This window comes from Bufo gargarizans, chromosome 6 (assembly GCF_014858855.1).
Source record: "Bufo gargarizans isolate SCDJY-AF-19 chromosome 6, ASM1485885v1, whole genome shotgun sequence".
Lineage (NCBI taxonomy): Eukaryota > Metazoa > Chordata > Amphibia > Anura > Bufonidae > Bufo > Bufo gargarizans.
Genome location: NC_058085.1, coordinates 15,598,429 through 15,618,500, shown reverse-complemented (window position 1 = coordinate 15,618,500; position 20,072 = coordinate 15,598,429). Strand labels below are relative to the sequence as shown.

The 20,072-nt window shown below is 48.0% G+C and overlaps 1 pseudogene; it reads left to right on the top strand.

Moving 5' to 3' along the window:
* Window positions 1-2,744: 2,744 nt before the first annotated feature.
* On the top strand, window positions 2,745-18,931 carry LOC122940433 (annotated as a pseudogene).
* Window positions 18,932-20,072: the final 1,141 nt, after the last annotated feature.

Genomic DNA, 20,072 nt, shown 5'->3' with positions numbered 1-20,072 from the left:
GATCCTGAGAACGAGGGTGGTCCTGATTGTTCCTGTCTGAATGGAGTGTTGGGTCAGGCGTGCATGCTGATGGACTATTTACTCTCTGGGGCAGTTGGACAGAGCTCCGGACCTGTCTCTTGTTCTCCCATATGTAATAAATGGAGCAACGTGCATGCTGGACCTGAAGCCTTGTTCACAGTCAGTGGTTTCCATTGGTGATTGTGGTCACAAACCCAGAACAGACCGTTCAGTCATCGTGTAGGCTCCACTCTTGGTCTTGGCTCTAAACCACTCTTTTTTGGTGAACCCTGGTGCCCTGTAACAAGCTGTAGACACAGCAGGGCTCCAGACTAAAAAAAATAAACAGGAGCCATTGGCTCCTAATCTGAAAAATGTAGGAGCCAAATTAGATTTTTAGTCGCCAAATTGAAAAAATATATAATTATAATAAAAAAAAAAAGACTTGGAGAAGAAGAGACACAGGTCACAGTGGTGAGCACCACATACTTATGACATCCAGTGACATCTACTGTCATGTAGACCTTCTCTTTCCTCTTCTCCTCCATTTGACCCAGACCGCCATGACTAATTCTTTCAGCAGCATCTCGTCTCTACAGAGTTTGTTACAGACACGTTAGATTTTTCCATCAACCCCCCCATCCTGGTGTCCCAAAAATGGCATCCTGCTGCCACCCCCAATACTGTGCCCGTGGTGCTCCGCAATGCCCCAGGTACTATACAGCTGAAAAAATAGTGACCCCACTAGAAATAATGTCCCTATAGTGTCTACAGCAATAATAAATGCCACCTAGAGTGCCCCCATTAATAATAATAAAACCTTAGATTAATTCCCCCCTCCACTGCCCGCACAGTAGTAACTTCCCCCCTCACATCGGCAGTAGAGTTGTCATGATACCAAAATTTTGATTTGATTTCGATACCATAAAGTATTGGGATACATTTCCATTAGAAAAATAGCTGTAAAGTGGCCCATTTGGAGCCTTAGCAACCAGGGCCGGTGCAAGGATTTTTGCCAACACAAGCGAAGCTACATTTTGGTGCCCCCCACCTCGCAGCTCACCTGGCCCTGGTCCCGTCTGCAGCAGCTGGCTTCTCCTCTGTGTGGTCCTTGTATCTTCTCTCTGCTTCAGATAATCGCTGGTTGAGGACCGTATTTTTAGCCCTCTAAGACGCACCTAGGTTTTAGATGAGGATAATAAGAAAAAAATATTTTCCATTATACCTCAGGTCAGACCAGCAATCAGAGCCCCAATGTTAATCAAACCTCAGATCACACCCCCAATGCCTCAGATCAGACCCCCATTTCAGACATCAGCCCCCCATGTCAGCCATTAGCCCCCATGTCAGCCATTAGCCCCCATGTCAGCCATTAGCCACCCAGGTCAGCCATCAGCCCCCCATGTCAGCCGTTAGCCCCCATGTCAGCCGTTAGCCCCCATGTCAGCCATTAGCCACCCAGGTCAGCCATTAGCCCCCAATGTCAGCCATCAGCCCCCCATGTAAGCCATCATGCCCCCATGTAAGCCATCAGCCCCCCATGTCACATTTCTCCCCCATGTCACATTTCTCCCCCTCCATGTCACAAATTGTCACATTTCTCCCCCTCCATGTCACAAATTGTCACATTTCACCCCCTCAATGTCACATTTCTCCCCCTCAAGGCCTCAATGTCACATTTTTCCCCCACCATGTCAAATCACCTATGTCACATCAGCCCTCCATGTCACATTTCTCCCCCTCAATGTCACATTTCTCCCCCTCTATCTATGTCACATTTCTCCCCCTCTATCTATGTCACATTTCTCCCCCTCTATCTATGTCACATTTCTCCCCCTCTATCTATGTCACATTTCTCCCCCTCCAAACCATGTCACATCACCACCTTCGTGCCACATCATGATCACATCATTACCCCCTATTGTGTCACATTTCAGTCCCCCCCCATGGCACATCATCCCCCCGGCCGGCCCTGGCCCCATCCCCATGTTACAGACTACAGACTTTGTCCCCCCTCCATTTATGATTGTTGTTTGTGTAATAAACACCTTTATGCCGTGCACTCTGGCGCTAGTGCGCTCATCAGTGATCACCTACCCACCTGCTGCTACGGCAATCTGGCAGTGTGTGCGTCAGACTCACAGACACAGTCAGCTCCAGTCCCTGCTGCTGCTGCGCCACTCGCCCCCCTGGATTGACCCTGTGACCGTGTTTCTGGGCCCATGCCGCTCTGTGAGTGAGGGCCAGGGCCGCACGATGCACGCAGGCTGGGGCGGGTGGCCGGCGGCGTAACTCACAAGTAAGTGATATAAAAAAAATTAAAAAATTAAGGTTCATTTTTCCGCCCGCAGGGTGCGCTCTAAGGCAGCCGCTTGGTCGGCCTTATGGTAGCACCGGCCCTGTTAGCAACGCCCTCTGTGTTTACACAATTGGAGACTTGCTCACACTGACTGTGTTAGAATGGGCCACTTTACAGCTATTTTTCTGATGGAAATGTCCGATTTCAGTAAGTGGATTACAGAAATGGTCAGTATCACTGCCCCTATACATTACAAAGATAAAATGCCAGTTACACTTTAAAGCACCCGTCCCATGAAGTGATGGCATATTGCTTGGCCCCTGAACCATGTCCTAGCCGTGTGCCATCCCTCCATAGGATGGCCTGACAGAGTGTGCTGTGAATGTCTTCTCTTGAGGACTTGAGAAGGTGCCGTGGTGACTGTTTTGTCTCTTAGTTTGCAGCCATGGAACTGGAATATATCCGCGTGGCCGAGGATGAGAAAGGGGAGCTAATGGGAATTCCATCCGAGGATGATGGCACCGTCCTGCTGTCCACCGTAACTGCCCAGTTTCCTGGTGCTTGCGGCCTCCGATACAGGATTCCGGGGAATCGTATCCGCAGCGTCCGCCTTGTAGAAGGCATTCTCTACGCTCCAGAAACTGGCTGGGGAAATTGGGTCTATTTTGTGAAGTACCCAAAAGGTGAGGAGAAGTTTTTATTTGTGTGGAGCCATAGTGGAACTATCTTGTCAGGTGTTCCAACAGAAGCCCGTACGACTTTACAGCTGACCTGAAAATGCCACTGTGCAGCATACCCCTTACCTGCTGTCCTATTACAGGGGCTGTCTGATGTGTATTGACCAGGTGGACGTGTGAGAGGAAGCAGAGGGGCATGGGGGGACATTACCTCTACTTACAAGGATGTTGTGCTTTGTAAAACGATTCCTAGTATAAGTTCCTTATTAGAGAGTCTTTGGACTGTGGGAGGAAACCTATGCAATTGTGGAGAGGACATTTAGTCCTGAGTTGGATTCTAACCTGGAGACTTCCCGACCCCCTGCCCTGTGCGGTGAGAGGCAGTCCTAGCAGTCTCCTGGTTGGGCTCTGCAGCAGCCGCCGCTCCCTCTAGTTTTAAGGAAGGTTTCTAATTCATTTTACATTTTATTTTTTATGTTGCAGAAACTGATGCATCTTCTGCTGTAAAAACCAAGCGAGGTGCGACAAAAACCTCTGATCTCATTGTGCTTAACTTATCATGGGAAACAACAGAGCAGGATCTAAAGGACTACTTCAGCACCTACGGGGAACTCATTAAAGCCCAGGTATTGATGTTGCTAAAGTCCCCCAGTGCCTGCTGTGGTTTCATGGTTCTTGCCACTTAACGCTTTTTCTCAATGTTTTGCCAGGTTAAAAAAGATGCCCACACCGGCAGTTCCAGAGGTTTTGGCTTCATAAGGTTTACGGAATATGAAACCCAAGTGAAGGTGATGTCCCTGCGTCACAAGATAGATAGAAGATGGTGCCGTTGTAGGCTGGCTAATTGCACGGTAAAGCCATGTTCAGATTTTGGTGTATGTGTTCACATCTGTTATGATGAAGTGGTCGGTAGTGAAGACCCTTCTCCACTAGGACATTATATATGCCCCAAAAACTAACACAACCTGCAGTGTAAAAAGTGCAATGCTGCCCCGCGGTAACACGCCACGTGGCTGCGTGTGTCCTGTGACCATCGCCTTTCCTGACTACAGGTCATGTGAGCTGAACTCGCAGCATCATAGTGATCCTAGGCTGCTGTGAGTTTGGGATGCACAACCTGCAGCTGTCAGTCACACCGCTAGTCACCGACCAGGCCATTTTTTTGCAAGGTGGACTGAGGAAAAACTGCAAATCGGCTGTGTGACGACCACCCGCCAATCCCGTCGTACTAAGCCACAGTTGCCATACAGGTCTCCACTAGAGACTTCTGGAGGCGAATCCACTGTGAGCACAGAAGACGTTTAAGATTGGTTGGTGGGCCCAGACAGGATGCAATCACGATTGGATGTACAATCGGTAAAAATAAAATTACTGATTTCACGCTGGAAATCAAATTAATTTGCTGCCACCACTCCTCGTATTGAATCGGGGCGAAGAGACCCCGGCTAGCTAATCCTAAAGGGACGAAACGGTTATTTGCAACCTAGCTAGTACATTAACAATTTATAAAAATAACACAATTTGGTAGGCTGTCTTCTGAGGACAGAGCTCTTAGCATAGATCAGGTCATCAAGTAACAAGGGCAAAACTGGAACGATGAAATCGTTAGTTTTTATTCTAAAACTACACACAAAAATATATATATTAAAGCTGACAGATAAATCTACCGGCCGGTGAACAGATTGGTTTGGATAGAAATAGGTAAGAGGTGGAAGGGAATAGAATGTCTGTAAGTTCAGAATTACCGTGGTAGTGTCCAGTAATAGGCAAAGTCTTTGAAAGGAATAATCCAAGATGGCGGGGTGCGTCCGCGTCCAGCGGGCGGTCGTGATGTTAGTCGACGTCAGATGGTAGAAGAAGGACGCAGGACCTGAGTGTGTCACTGTTTTTACCTCCTCTGAAGCGGGCAGTGGTTATGACACGTTCAGGTCCAGCCTTGGGTAATTGGAACAGGGGCAGTCCTTTGCCCCATAGGGAGAAAACCTGGCAGCATCTTTGCTTTGCCCATTTCTCCATATCCCGTACGTCCAATCAAGAAATATAGTTGATATTGATAATCAGTACAATTTTACACATCATCTGATAACAAATACGACTAAAAGATAATACAGGGTGCCTGAGAACCTTTATATCTCAGAGCGGGAATCTCTGATTTGTCCGCGGGTTTCCTAGAAGGTGGGTTAGGAGAACCAAAACCATCTCTGAAAAGATGGTTCCTTTCACATTTCCATAACCCATGAAATATTAGGAAAATATGGGAAAAATATGAAGCTTATGGATTGAAGGGGACTTTCAGGTCATCTTCCTTCCTGTACCAACCAGCTGTGTGATAAGGATCTGTCCTTTTCTTCTGAAGCTCGCTGCCCAGGCTAAAGGTGTGAGACCCCTGCTGGTATTGGAGACACTATGGCTGCAGAAAGACCAGGTTTATGAGGTTCTGTCATAAGAGAACTAGATGGATGGCTACTCAACTTGGCATGGGCAGGAAAGGTTTGTCACAAGGTGGTGATAATGGCACCTCTGCTCTGTGAATTACTCCTTTAGTCAAAAAAGAAGATTCTTAGTGAAGGCTCTTTTGTCTTTGTGATTGTGAAATAAGATAGGGCCGGGGGCTATCCATAGTATTCAGTATATTGTGCAGACTAGATGGGCCACATGGTTCTTATCTGCCGACACATTCTATGCTTCTATATTTCTATGTTGATATGGCGCATTTGTGATTTCCTAGTATCGCAAAGCGTCACAGGCTGTCTGGAATTTCTCTTTTGTGTTCAGTGTGGGATAAATGCATCTGTATTTTGATGCGTGGCTATGCATATAAGGCTACTTTCACACCCGCGTTTTGTGCGGATCCATCATGGACGGTTCCATTCAGATAATACAACCATCTGCATCCGTTCAGAACGGATACATTTATATTACTTTTAGGGCTCTTTCACACCTGCGTTATAGTCTTCCGGCATAGAGTTCCGTCGTCGGGGCTCTATGCCGGAAGAATACTGATCAGGATTATCCTAATGCATTCTGAATGGACAGTCCGTCCTTCAGGATGCATCAGGATGTCTTCCGTTCCGGAACGGAACGTTTTTTGGCCGCAGCAAATAGCGCAGCATGCTGCGCTTTTTGCTCCGGCCAAAAATCCGGAACACTTGCCGCAAGGCCGGATCCGGAATGAATGCCCATTGAAAGGCATTGATCCGGATCCGGCCTTAAGCTAAACGTCGTTTCGGCGCATTGCCGGATGCGACGTTTAGCTTTTTCTCAATGGTTACCATGGCTGCCGGGACGCTAAAGTCCTGGCAGCCATGGTAAAGTGTAGTGGGGAGCGGGGGAGCGGGGAGCAGCATACTTACCGTCCGTGTGGCTCCCGGGGCGCTCCAGAGTGACGTCAGGGCGCCCCAGGCGCATGGATGACGTGATCGCATGGATCACATGATCCATGCGCATGGGGCGCTCTGACGTCATTCTGGAGCGCCCCGGGAGCCGCACGGACTGTAAGTATACCGCTCCCCCGCTCCCCACTACTACTATGGCAACCAGGACTTTAATAGCGTCCTGGGTGCCATAGTAACACTGAAAGCATTTTGAAGACGGATCCGTCTTCAAATGCTTTCAGTACACTTGCGTTTTTCCGGATCCGGCGTGTAATTCCGGCAAGTGGAGTACACGCCGGATCCGGACAACGCAAGTGTGAAAGAGGCCTAACATGGCCAAGATGGATCCGTCTTGAACACCATTGTAAGCCATCATGCCCCCATGTAAGCCATCAGCCCCCCATGTCACATTTCTCCCCCCATGTCACATTTCTCCCCCTCCATGTCACAAATTGTCACATTTCACCCCCTCAATGTCACATTTCTCCCCCTCAAGGCCTCAATGTCACATTTTTCCCCCACCATGTCAAATCACCTATGTCACATCAGCCCTCCATGTCACATTTCTCCCCCTCTATCTATGTCACATTTCTCCCCCTCTATCTATGTCACATTTCTCCCCCTCCATCTATGTCACATTTCTCCCCCTCCATCTATGTCACATTTCTCCCCCTCTATCTATGTCACATTTCTCCCCCTCTATCTATGTCACATTTCTCCCCCTCCAAACCATGTCACATCACCACCTTCGTGCCACATCATGATCACATCATTACCCCCTATTGTGTCACATTTCAGTCCCGCCCCCCCCATGGCACATCATCCCCCCGGCCGGCCCTGGCCCCATCCCCATGTTACAGACTACAGACTTTGTCCCCCCCTCTGTATTTTGATGCGTGGCTATGCATATAAGGCGACTTTCACACTCGCGTTTTGTGCGGATCCATCATGGACGGTTCCATTCAGATAATACAACCATCTGCACGGATCCATTTATATTACTTTAACAATGGAGTCAATGGAGGACGGATCCGTTTTCTATTGTGCCAGACTGTGTCAGTGAAAACGGATCCGTCCTGGCACACAATGTAAGTCAATGGAGGACGGATCCGTTTTCTATTGTGCCAGACTGTGTCAGTGAAAACGGATCCGTCCTGGCACACAATGTAAGTCACTGGAGGACGGATCCGTTTTCTATTGTGCCAGATTGTGTCAGTGAAAACGGATCCGTCCTGGCACACAATGTAAGTCACTGGAGGACGGATCCGTTTTCTATTGTGCCAGATTGTGTCAGTGAGGACGGATACGTCCTGGCACACAATGTAAGTCAATGGAGGACGGATCCGTTTTCTATTGTGCCAGATTGTGTCAGTGAAAACGGATCCGTCCTGGCACACAATGTAAGTGAATGGAGGACGGATCCGTTTTCTATTGTGCCAGATTGTGTCAGTGAAAACGGATCCGTCCTGGCGCACAATGTAAGTGAATGGAGGACGGATCCGTTTTCTATTGTGCCAGACTGTGTCAGTGAAAACGGATCCGCCCTGGCACACGATGTAAGTCACTGGAGGACGGATCCGTTTTCTATTGTGCCAGATTGTGTCAGTGAAAACGGATCCGTCCTGGCGCACAATGTAAGTCAATGGAGGACGGATCCGTTTTCTATTGTGCCAGATTGTGTCAGTGAAAACGGATCCGTCCTGGCACACGATGTAAGTCAATGGAGGACGGATCCGTTTTCTATTGTGCCCGACTGTGTCAGTGAAAACGGATCCGTCCTGGCACACAATGTAAGTCAATGGAGGACGGATCCGTTTTCTATTGTGCCAGACTGTGTCAGTGAAAACGGATCCGTCCTGGCGCACAATGTAAGTCAATGGAGGACGGATCCGTTTTCTATTGTGCCAGATTGTGTCAGTGAAAACGGATCCGTCCTGGCACACAATGTAAGTCACTGGAGGACGGATCCGTTTTCTATTGTGCCAGACTGTGTCAGTGAAAACGGATCCGTCCTGGCACACAATGTAAGTCAATGGAGGACGGATCCGTTTTCTATTGTGCCCGATTGTGTCAGTGAAAACAAATCCGTCCTGGCACACAATGTAAGTCACTGGAGGACGGATCCGTTTTCTATTGTGCCAGACTGTGTCAGTGAAAACGGATCCGTCCTGGCACACAATGTAAGTCACTGGAGGACGGATCCGTTTTCTATTGTGCCCGATTGTGTCAGTGAAAACGGATCCGTCCTGGCACACAATGTAAGTCAATGGAGGACGGATCCGTTTTCTATTGTGCCAGACTGTGTCAGTGAAAACGGATCCGTCCTGGCACACGATGTAAGTCAATGGAGGACGGATCCGTTTTCTATTGTGCCAGATTGTGTCAGTGAAAACGGATCCGTCCTGGCACACAATGTAAGTCACTGGGGACGGATCCGTTTTCTATTGTGCCCGATTGTGTCAGTGAAAACGGATCCGTCCTGGCACACAATGTAAGTCAATGGAGGACGGATCCGTTTTCTATTGTGCCCGATTGTGTCAGTGAAAACAAATCCGTCCTGGCACACAATGTAAGTCACTGGAGGACGGATCCGTTTTCTATTGTGCCCGATTGTGTCAGTGAAAACGGATCCGTCCTGGCACACAATGTAAGTCAATGGAGGACGGATCCGTTTTCTATTGTGCCAGACTGTGTCAGTGAAAACGGATCCGCCCTGGCACACAATGTAAGTCAATGGAGGACGGATCCGTTTTCTATTGTGCCAGACTGTGTCAGTGAAAACGGATCCGCCCTGGCACACAATGTAAGTCAATGGAGGACGGATCCGTTTTCTATTGTGCCAGACTGTGTCAGTGAAAACGGATCCGTCCTGGCGCACAATGTAGGTCAATGGAGGACAGATCCGTTTTCTATTGTGCCCGATTGTGTCAGTGAAAACGGATCCGTCCTGGCACACAATGTAAGTCAATGGAGGACGGATCCGTTTTCTATTGTGCCCGATTGTGTCAGTGAAAACGGATCCGTCCTGGCACACAATGTAAGTCAATGGAGGACGGATCCGTTTTCTATTGTGGCCGATTGTGTCAGTGAAAACGGATCCGTCCTGGCACACAATGTAAGTCACTGGAGGACGGATCCGTTTTCTATTGTGGCCGATTGTGTCAGTGAAAACGGATCCGTTCTGGCGCACAATGTAAGTCAATGGAGGACGGATCCGTTTTCTATTGTGCCAGACTGTCAGTGAAAACGGATCCGTCCTGGCGCACAATGTAAGTCAATGGAGGACGGATCCGTTTTCTATTGTGCCAGACTGTCAGTGAAAACGGATCCGTCCTGGCACACAATGTAAGTCACTGGAGGACGGGTCCGTTTTCTATTGTGTCAGACTGTGTCAGTGAAAACGGATCTGTCCGGGCGCACAATGTAAGTCAATGGAGGACGGATCCGTTTTCTATTGTGCCAGATTGTGTCAGTGAAAACGGATCTGTCCTGGCACACAATGTAAGTGAATGGAGGACGGATCCGTTTTCTATTGTGCCCGACTGTGTCAGTGAAAACGGATCCGTCCTGGCGCACAATGTAAGTCAATGGAGGACGGATCCGTTTTCTATTGTGCCCGATTGTGTTAGTGAAAACGGATCCGTCCTGGCACACAATGTAAGTCACTGGAGGACGGATCCGTTTTCTATTGTGCCCGATTGTGTCAGTGAGGACGGATCCGTCCTGGCACACAATGTAAGTCACTGGAGGACGGATCCGTTTTCTATTGTGCCCGATTGTGTCAGTGAAAACGGATCCGTCCTGGCACACAATGTAAGTCAATGGAGGACGGATCCGTTTTCTATTGTGCCAGATTGTGTCAGTGAAAACGGATCCGTCCTGGCACACAATGTAAGTCAATGGAGGACGGATCCGTTTTCTATTGTGCCCGATTGTGTCAGTGAAAACGGATCCGTCCCATTGACTTACATTGTGCGCCAGGACGTTTGGCTCAGTTCATCAGACGGACACAAGACGCTGCGGCCTCCAGAGCGGAACGGAGACTGAACTGATGCATTCTCAGTGGATCCTTTTCCATTCAGAATACATTAGAATGCAAACTGATCCGTTTTGGACGCTGAGCCCTGAACGGATCTCGCAGACAGAAGCCAAAACGTGAATGTGAAAGGCGAATTCATTATGGGGAAAGAGGGATAACTTTAGTGTAAAATACTCTGTGATCTTCAGATCGCCTGTTCCTTGCTCTGCAGGGTTCGGGAGATCTGCTATATTTGTTATGGAGCGCTGCCACCTGTGGGGCTCCTTGAGAACTACAGCTGTACCGTGGGGCTCAATGTGGCCAGGTGCCTGCTTTATTATATAGCCGTCACGTCTGCATATGGGGTGGGCTCGGCACTGCAGCCCACTCTATACAATCCCTGGAACATAATGCGGGACGTGTATGGCATTATGCATTTGATGGCTGTAGCGGTTCTTATGGGAAGATTGATGTAAATGGCTTTGGATCGGATCTGTAGAAAGCGGCTATCTTGTAACGAGGACCTTTCCTGGGTTTGTAGTAACTGAGATAAATATCTGACTAGGGCTGCACGAAATGGGAATTTTGTGCGATTGCGATTAGGGCCCTAGAAATTGCGATAACGATACGCGATATTTTAAGGGAATTGCGCTAGAGGTCTATTTGCTTGGATTTTCTAGGTACAATCACACACACATTACTGGTAATGCTGAAATGCAGTTATGCCCAACTCCAGACCTGAAACGCACAGCGCTTTACACACTAAAACATCTCTTACTAAAGGGAATAACATATTTCATTACCGCAAAAGTGCGAAATACAGAACTTCCCATTTCTTACTAGCGCTGCACAGAACGGAGAAATCCGATAGAACAGAGAGAAGAACATGTGATCATTCCAAACACCGAACAAACAGGAACGTTTTACAGAACACCATAGTCAGCAGCAGCAATATAAGGGAATATACCGGATTTATCACCCTATAAGACGCACCTGCCCATAAGACGCACCTAGGTTTTTGAGTAGGAAAATAAGAAAAATTATATTTAGAAAAAGGTGTGCTTTTGGTGGGTTTTGAACTAATATTGGTCTGTGGATGACACTATTATGGGGATCTGTGGATGGCACTATTATGGGGGGTCTGTGGATGGCACTGTTATGGGGGCTCTGTGGATGACACTGTTATGGGGGATCTATGGATGACACTGTTATGGGGGGATCTGTGGATGACACTATTATGGGGGATCTGTGGATGACACTGTTATGGGGGATCTGTGGATGACACTGTTATGGGGGATCTGTGGATGACACTATTATGGGGGATCTGTGGATGGCACTGTTATGGGGGATCTGTGGATGGCACTGTTATGGGGGATCTGTGGATGACACTGTTATGGGGGATCTGTGGATGACACTGTTATGGGGGATCTGTGGATGACACTATTATGGGGGATCTGTGGATGACACTATTATGGGGATCTGTGGATGGCACTGTTATGGGAGATCTGTGGATGGCACTGTTATGGGAGATCTGTGGATGGCACTGTTATGGGGGCTCTGTGCATGACACTATTATGGGGGATCTCTGGATGGCACTGTTATGGGGGGATCTGTGCATTACACTGTTATGGGGGATCTGTGGATGGCACTGTTATGGAGGAGAGTTGTGGATGACACTATTATGGGGGGTCTGTGGATGGCACTGTTAGGGGGGAATCTGTGGATGGCACTGTTATGGGGATCTCTGGATGGCATTGTTATGGGGGATCTCTGAATGACACTGTTATGTGGGATCTGTGGATGACACTATTATGGGGGGTCTGTGGATGGCACTGTTATGGGGGATCTCTATATGGCACTGTTAGGGGGGAATCTGTGGATGGCACTGTTATGGGGATCTCTGGATGGCACTGTTATGGGGGGAACTCTGAATGAAACTGTCTACGAGGAGATCTGTGAATGACACTGTTATGGGGGATCTGTGGATGACACTGTTATGGAGATCTGTGGATGACACTATTATGGGGATCTATGGATGGCACTGTTATGGGGGATCTGTGGATGGCACTGTTATGGGGGGTCTGTGGATGGCACTGTTATGGGGGATCTCTAGATGGCACTGTTATGGGGGGATCTGTGGATGGCACTGTTATGGGGATCTCTGGATGGCACTGTGATGGGGCATCTGTGGATGACACTGCTATGGGGGGGGATCTGCGGATGACACTGCTATGGAGGGGATCTCTGGCTGGCACTGTTATGGGGGCTCTGTGTATGGCACTGTTATGGGGGGGATCTGTGGATGACACTGCTATGGGGGGGATCTGTGGATGACACTGCTATGGGGTGATCTGTTGATGGCACTGTTATAGCATCTTATGCTTTGTGCCATCCACAGATCCCCCCCATAACAGTGTCCCTGCAGTGTGAATGACCCAGAATACAGGGGCTAGGGGCCGGCATCTGGATTAGGAATGACAGTGGGGACCGGTGCAGTCCCTGTATTCTAATGTACCGGCCCTGCTCACTGTGGTATAATCTTATCTAACCTGCATTGTTAAGTTATAATAATCATGTGTAATCCAGCTGTATTACTTACAACTAGGTTCCGTAGCAGGGAGGAGGGAGGACGGGAGGACGCTGCCTGCTTCATTCATAAAGTGGGCGGCGCAGGTGCATGACGTAGTGAGTGACGCGTCGCCCGCCCGTCCTCCCGTCCTGCCTCCTCCCTGCTACAGAACCTAGTTGTAAGTAATACAGCTGGATTACACATGATTATTATATCTTAACAATGCAGGTTAGATAAGATTATACAACCGTGAGCAGGGCCGGTGCATTAGGATACAGGGACTGCACTGGTCCCCACTGTCATTCCTAATCCAGATGCCGGCCCCCAGCCCCTCCTCCCTCTGTTGATATAACCGCCGACCGCGCTGTGCGGCATCGTAGGCGACCGTGTATCATTGTAGGTTATCACAGCATTTTTGGGTTGGCCAACTCGCCATATCACAATCGTTGATTATCGCCAAAACGATTGCTTTGGCGATATATCGTGCAGGCCTAATCTGTACCTGATGCTGCCACCCTGTCTGTTTTTTTTTAAATAGCACTCCTGCGCCTCGTTATGGCCCCCACAAATTCCGCGCTCAGTATTCCAATACGGAGCAATGAGGAGGAGGCGGAATCTTTCTCTATGGGCGTCTGCTTCTCTCTGGCTGTGACGCTCTGCGCTGCGATTGGACAGCTCTACCGCCAGGGAGAAGGAGACGTCCACAGAGAGACTCCGTCTCCTCCTCATTGCTCCGTATCAGCATACTGAGCGCGGAATTTGTGGGGGGCCAAAACGGGGCGCAGGAGCGCTATTTTAAAAACCAGGCAGGGTGGCAGCACAGATATTTATCTCAATTACTACACACCCAGGAAAGGTCCTCTTTAAAGGGATATGTCACAGAAGTCTTTACTGCCCGTTAAAACCAGACAGTGACACACAAGTCCTTTGGTTCTAATCTAGTTTCATGGCAGACTTTGTTCCTTCTATCTTCCGACCCGCACTGTGGAGGCAGCCATCTTGCCTGAGCGGTCTGACAGCAATTAAACTTTTTTTACGCATTCTCTTATTAGCTGTATATGGAGGGTACTCTGGAAATGGTAAAAGCTCTGCTGTGCCCATTCACGTGACGCTGCCATGTCACTTTATTACTATTCGTCACAACGTTGGGATGCATACTTCTAGGCCTCTCACTCATTGTGGCTTCTCTACAGCAAAGCACGGATGAACCTGTGTGCAGCCATAAGGTATATGTTGGCCGGTGCACTGAGGATATGACAGCGGAGGAGCTTCGCCATTTCTTCACGCAGTACGGGGAGGTTGTGGATGTGTTTGTCCCAAAGCCATTTAGAGCGTTTGCCTTTGTGACCTTTGCCGATGAGCAGGTAAGTGGAAGCTCAGGTATATATTGTATCTGTCATCTGTTCTGCATGAGTAAATGGTTTTTAACGTGTTCATTCATACATTTTAAAGGGGTTGTGCCAAGTTTTCAAGCTGTCCCCTGCCCACAGGATAAGGGATAACGAAGTACCTGATTGCTGGGGGGTCCAGTTTCCCACATACACCCTGCCAATCCTGCTGTAGTCTTCAGAGGCTCCCATGGAGAGTGAATGCAGAGTCAGGGCTGTGGAAGACTTGGGGCACTCCCTTTAAGACTTCAGAGGCTCCCATGGAGAGTGAATGCAGAGTCAGGGCTGTGGAAGACTTGGGGCACTCCCTTTAAGTCTTCAGAGGCTCCCATGGAGAGTGAATGCAGAGTCAGGGCTGTGGAAGACTTGGGGCACTCCCTTTAAGTCTTTAGAGGCTCCCATGGAGAGTGAATGCAGAGTCAGGGCTGTGGAAGACTTGGGGCACTCCCTTTAAGTCTTCAGAGGCTCCCATGGAGAGTGAATGCAGAGTCAGGGCTGTGGAAGACTTGGGGCACTCCCTTTAAGTCTTCAGAGGCTCCCATGGAGAGTGAATGCAGAGTCAAGGCTGTGGAGGACTTGGGGCACTCCCTTTAAGTCTTCAGAGGCTCCCATGGAGAGTGAATGCTGAGTCAGGGCTGTGGAAGACTTGGGGCACTCCCTTTAAGTCTTCAGATGCTCCCATGGAGAGTGAATGCAGAGTCAGGGTTGTGGAAGACTTGGGGCACTCCCTCTAAGTCTTCAGAGGCTTCCATGGAGAGTGAATGCAGAGTCAGGGCTGTGGAAGACTTGGGGCACTCCCTTTAAGTCTTCAGAGGCTCCCATGGAGAGTGAATGCAGAGTCAGGGTTGTGGAAGACTTGGTGCACTCCCTTTAGATCTTCAGAGGCTCCCATGGAGAGTGAATGCAGAGTCAGGGCTGTGGAAGACTTGGGGCACTCCCTTTAAGTCTTCAGAGGCTCCCATGGAGAGTGAATGCAGAGTCAGGGCTGTGGAAGACTTGGGGCACTCCCTTTAAGTCTTCAGAGGCTCTCATGGAGAGTGAATGCAGAGTCAGGGCTGTGGAAGACTTGGGGCACTCCCTTTAAGTAGATGAAATCTTCTGCAGAACTAAGCAGTGATGTCTGGGGGGCTGAGTGCAAGCGCTCACTTCCTCCTAACCAGATATTCCTGTTTTATGGAGCAATTTTCTAATATACATCTATTTAAAATTCTGTTCATGGACCTTTTTATATCCGTGCCTTTGTCACAGTCCATTGTAGTCCTGTAAAATGCATCCGTAGGAGGGCTGGTTAGGACTAAACATGGCGTCAGTAATGTCATACATTGTATGGTGAAGGGTGTGGCATGACGGCCATGGATACATTACACAGGACTGATACATGGGCTGTACCATTCTTCTTCATATAGGGTCAGCTGTCTGATATGAGCGGTATGTATGCAGAATTTTATATACATGCATATTAGAGGATTGTATCATTTCCTATTATATAAGCACATAAACATATCCCCCTGTATGTGGGCAATATAGCTCTGGCTTCCACAGATCAGACCTTCCATAGCACATCTATGGAGAAAATACTAATGGATCCAGTTCTTGCCTGAGCATTGGGTAGGTTCTGAAAAGTGCTCACACTGACAGTTGTGGATATGACGGACCACCAGTTTTCTTAGCTTTCCCCTTTTTGGCATGTGGCTGTCTGGATTTAAAGGGGTTGTCCCATCTATACTTGTGGCACATCCACTGGTATGTCCTAAATGTCTGATGGAGGCAGGTCTCAGAAGTGGGACCAGCACAACAATCTTGAAAAGGGGACCCATGCTTGGCTATTTTTGAAACTTCCATAGAAGTGACTGGAGATCCATGCGTGCACAGCCTCCTCTCAGGGTAAGGTAGGGCCCCGTTCTCAAGATAGTAGTGGGTCCAAGAGTTTATGCCCTTAATCCCCAGATGAGAGCACTCACTTACATTCCTAATACAAGTCATTAAAGGAGTGGCTGCGTCCAAAGCTGAACCTGATAGAAGCTCCCCTTTCCTTGCATCGTGTAGCTTGTTGTCAGCTGGTGACGTACCGAGCTTCACATCAGTATGCTAGGCAGAGACTTGTGCCTAGCAGGGAACCCGGTGATGTCACTGGCACAAATGGGCCGTGTAGATAGCTGTTCTGGGTGGTTTTAGAGGCAGTACCACTGATGCCCAGAACACTGCTATACACTACCCATTTGTGTTGGTGACGTCACCAGGCTCACTGCTAGGTGGAAGTCTCTGCCTAGCATACTGATGTGAAGCCTGATCTGTCACCGGCAGTAAAACAGACCGTGCCCTGCACAAGTGGAGCATCGGAGCAAGGAAATGCTGCACTCCTACATGGTAATGGAGTGAAGGGGAGCTTATATCCGGCTTCAGCCCTGAACCTGGACAAGCCCTTTAACCCGTAGGACACCAGCACTGTACCTGTACGGCGCTGGTATCAGGGTCACAAATCCCAGCACCATACAGCTACGGTGCTCTGTGCGGGCGCAGGAGATGCTCCCGTCCGATCAGCCGCAGTGGTCCGGCAGTCACTGATAGTCGGACCTCTGCTGTATGAGCCAGCATCGGTGAAAACGCTGATGCCAGCGCATGAACCCTTGCACTGCCTCGGTCAGCGCTGACCGTGTTATCCTGCGGCGTGGCCAAACTATGCCAAAACAGCCATGTTTTTTCACCTTGCCTCACAAAGTTTAATACCAAGCAACCAAAATGGTACCAATCAAACGGTTACATCATCCCGCAAAAAATGAGCCCCCACGTAAGACAATAAAAACCAATGGCACCCGTAAACCAATCCATCAAAATCTGCGCTGCAAAAGCCATATGGCGCTCCTTCTGTTCTGAGTCCTGCCATGAGCCCCCACAGCAGTTTATCACCACATATGGGGCGTTACCGATTCAGGAGAAAATGGGTAACAAATTAGTTGATGCTTTTTCTCCTGTTACCCCTTGTGAAAAATAAAAATTTGGGGCTAAAGCAACATTTTATTGGAAGAAACAAAACTTCATTTTTACAGCGAAGTGTTTCCAAATTCTGTAAAACGCTTAGGGGGTCAAAGTGCTCAATACCATCCGTAACATAATCTTTAAGGGGTGTAGTTTCCAAAATGGGGTCACTGTTTGAGGGTTTCCACTGTAGGGGTATGTCAGGGTCTCTTCAAATACAAAATGGTGCCTAATAACCAATCTTGTGAAATCTGCCTCCAAAATGTTTATTTTGCTGTTAACCCTTGCTGTGTTGCAAGCAAAAATGTATTAATATAAAAAATCTACCAAAAAAGAGAAATTTAGAAATTTCACCTCCATTTTTCTTTAATTCTTGTGGAATACCTCAAGGGTTAACAAAGGTTGTAACATCAGTTTTGAATAATTTGAGGGGTGTAGTTTCTAAAATGGGGTCATTTATGGGGGGTTTCCATTACGTAAGCCCCTCAAAATCACTTTATAACTGAATTGGTGCTTAAAAAATGGTTTTGGAAACTTTGTTGAAAGTCTTCTAATGTCCTAAAAATAAAAGGAACATTTACAAAATGATGCCAACACAAAGCCGACATATGGGGAATGTTGGTTGGTAACCATTTTATGAGGCATTACTAGATGTCTTAAAAGTAGAGAAATTCTAATTAGAAAAGAGCCAATTTTTCAATATTTTTTGAAAATTTGGGATAATTGTATAAATAAAGGTGAAATATATCGACTCAAATTTCCCACTGTCATGAAGTACAATGTGTCACGAGAAAACGTTCTCTGAATGGCTTGTATAAGTAATAGTGTTCTAAAGTTATTACCACACAAAGTGACACATGTCAGATTTGCAAAAATCTGCCTGGGATTTAAGGTGGAAAGTGGCCCGGTGCTGAAAGGGTTAACCAATGTGCCGTTGTTTAGAAGCCCGGTAATTCCAATGTTTTTCCCAGTCATTGGTGCTAGAATTGGATTTGTAGATGTCACCTCGGTGACTGAATGTCTTTATTTTTTTCCCAAGGTTGCGGAGTCTTTGTGTGGAGAAGATGTGATTATCAAAGGATTCAGTGTTCACGTATCTGCAGCTAAACACTATAGAAAGAGCCCTTTGGAGAGCGGAGGCAGATTCCCAGGACCCATCTTTGGGAATTGGGGATATCCTATTAACAGGCCAAACAATGGAGGCCTTGCGCACAACCAGCCTAATGACATGGGGGATGGTGGTGGCATGAACTTTGGGCCATTCAGCATTTACCCTACAATGATGGCTGCTGCTCCGGCATCCTTAGGCCTTATGAACCCGGCATATTGTTTGGTGGTCCAGCCCGCTGTGTGGATGCCCGTGCATTGGGAACAGCAATTGCGGTCCCCAATGCAGGGAAGATGTGTGCAGGCGGCCGTACAGAGCAGCTCGGGGATGATGGGTATGCTTGCTAGTCAGCAGAATCAGCCTGGTCCACAAGGTATCAATCAGTGGCAAGGGAATCAGCCAAGAGACCGGCCACAGAGTTTTGGCACAGGTAGTAATTCTCATGGCTCGAACTCTGCTATAGGCTGGGGTTCTCCTAATGGTGGCTACTGGGTTCATTGGGGGCTTGAGCTCGAACAATGAATCAAAGTCCATACATGTAGATAGTATGGCTTAGTGTGGGGGTAGGTAAGTTGGAGATGTGTCTCTCGATCCAGTGGCCATACTGCATGTGCAGAGAGCAGTGGGAGCAAGTAACGCACCAATGTTTCTTCTTCGTTTGGAAGACTGGAGCTTATATTTTTTTGGGCCTAAAAGATATAACTGTTTGAAATGCGTTTGTGTTCAAATATAATAATTTTTCCTCTCCTTGAAATGTCTACTGCTGTGAATGCTGTATGAGGTGTGCGTTCTTTTCTGTTTAACGCCAATGAGTCCTTGTGAACGGCATATGATGCTGGTGGCGGCGGGTGGTAAACGCTCTGGAGTGAAATGACAAATGCTCCTGTTCATAAAGTGTTGGGACTGTTTAGGTTTGTAGGTAATAACCAGAAGGTGTTTGCTGCAGTCATGTCTTCTGTGTTTGGAGGCTTTTTACAAGACCTGGCAATGTAGGATTCTTAAATGGAGTTGTGCGAACCCAAACTGTAAAGTTCGGGTTCGTACCGAACCTTAGGTTTTTCGGCACCTGGACCCGAACCCGAACATTTACGTAAAAGTTCGGGTTCGGCACTTTCTTGGTGCTTTTTGAAAGCCTGCCCTGAGCCAACTACTGCTGAAAACTAACTATTTTTTTCTTCAGTTAGTCAATATCAATACATAATCGGCAGCCATTTTATGCAACAGTAGTGCACCAGCACAGGCTATCTGCATGTCTGCAAGTCCAGAAATACAGCTTTTTGCTTACTGGGGTTAAAAAAATACATCTGTTAAATATAGTGCACATCTGGGATTAGACAAGCATAAGTGACTGTCACATTTAGGCCAGAAATACGGCTTTTTGGTTACTGGGGTGAAAAACCCTCTAATATACTGCATATCTGGGATTACACATGCATAAGTGACTGTCACATTTAGGACAGAAATACGGCTTTTTGGTTACTGGGGTGAAAAAAGTCTCTGATATCCTGCACGTCTGGGATTACACGTTGTAAAGGATCTCTTGGCACCCCAACTGCGTACCTCCGTTGATGGATGCTCCCAGTGCCTCCCGAGGACTCCAAGCACTCCACTTGACACCGATACCACCACAGGAACCAGGAACAGCTCTTACAAGAGCTAGGAG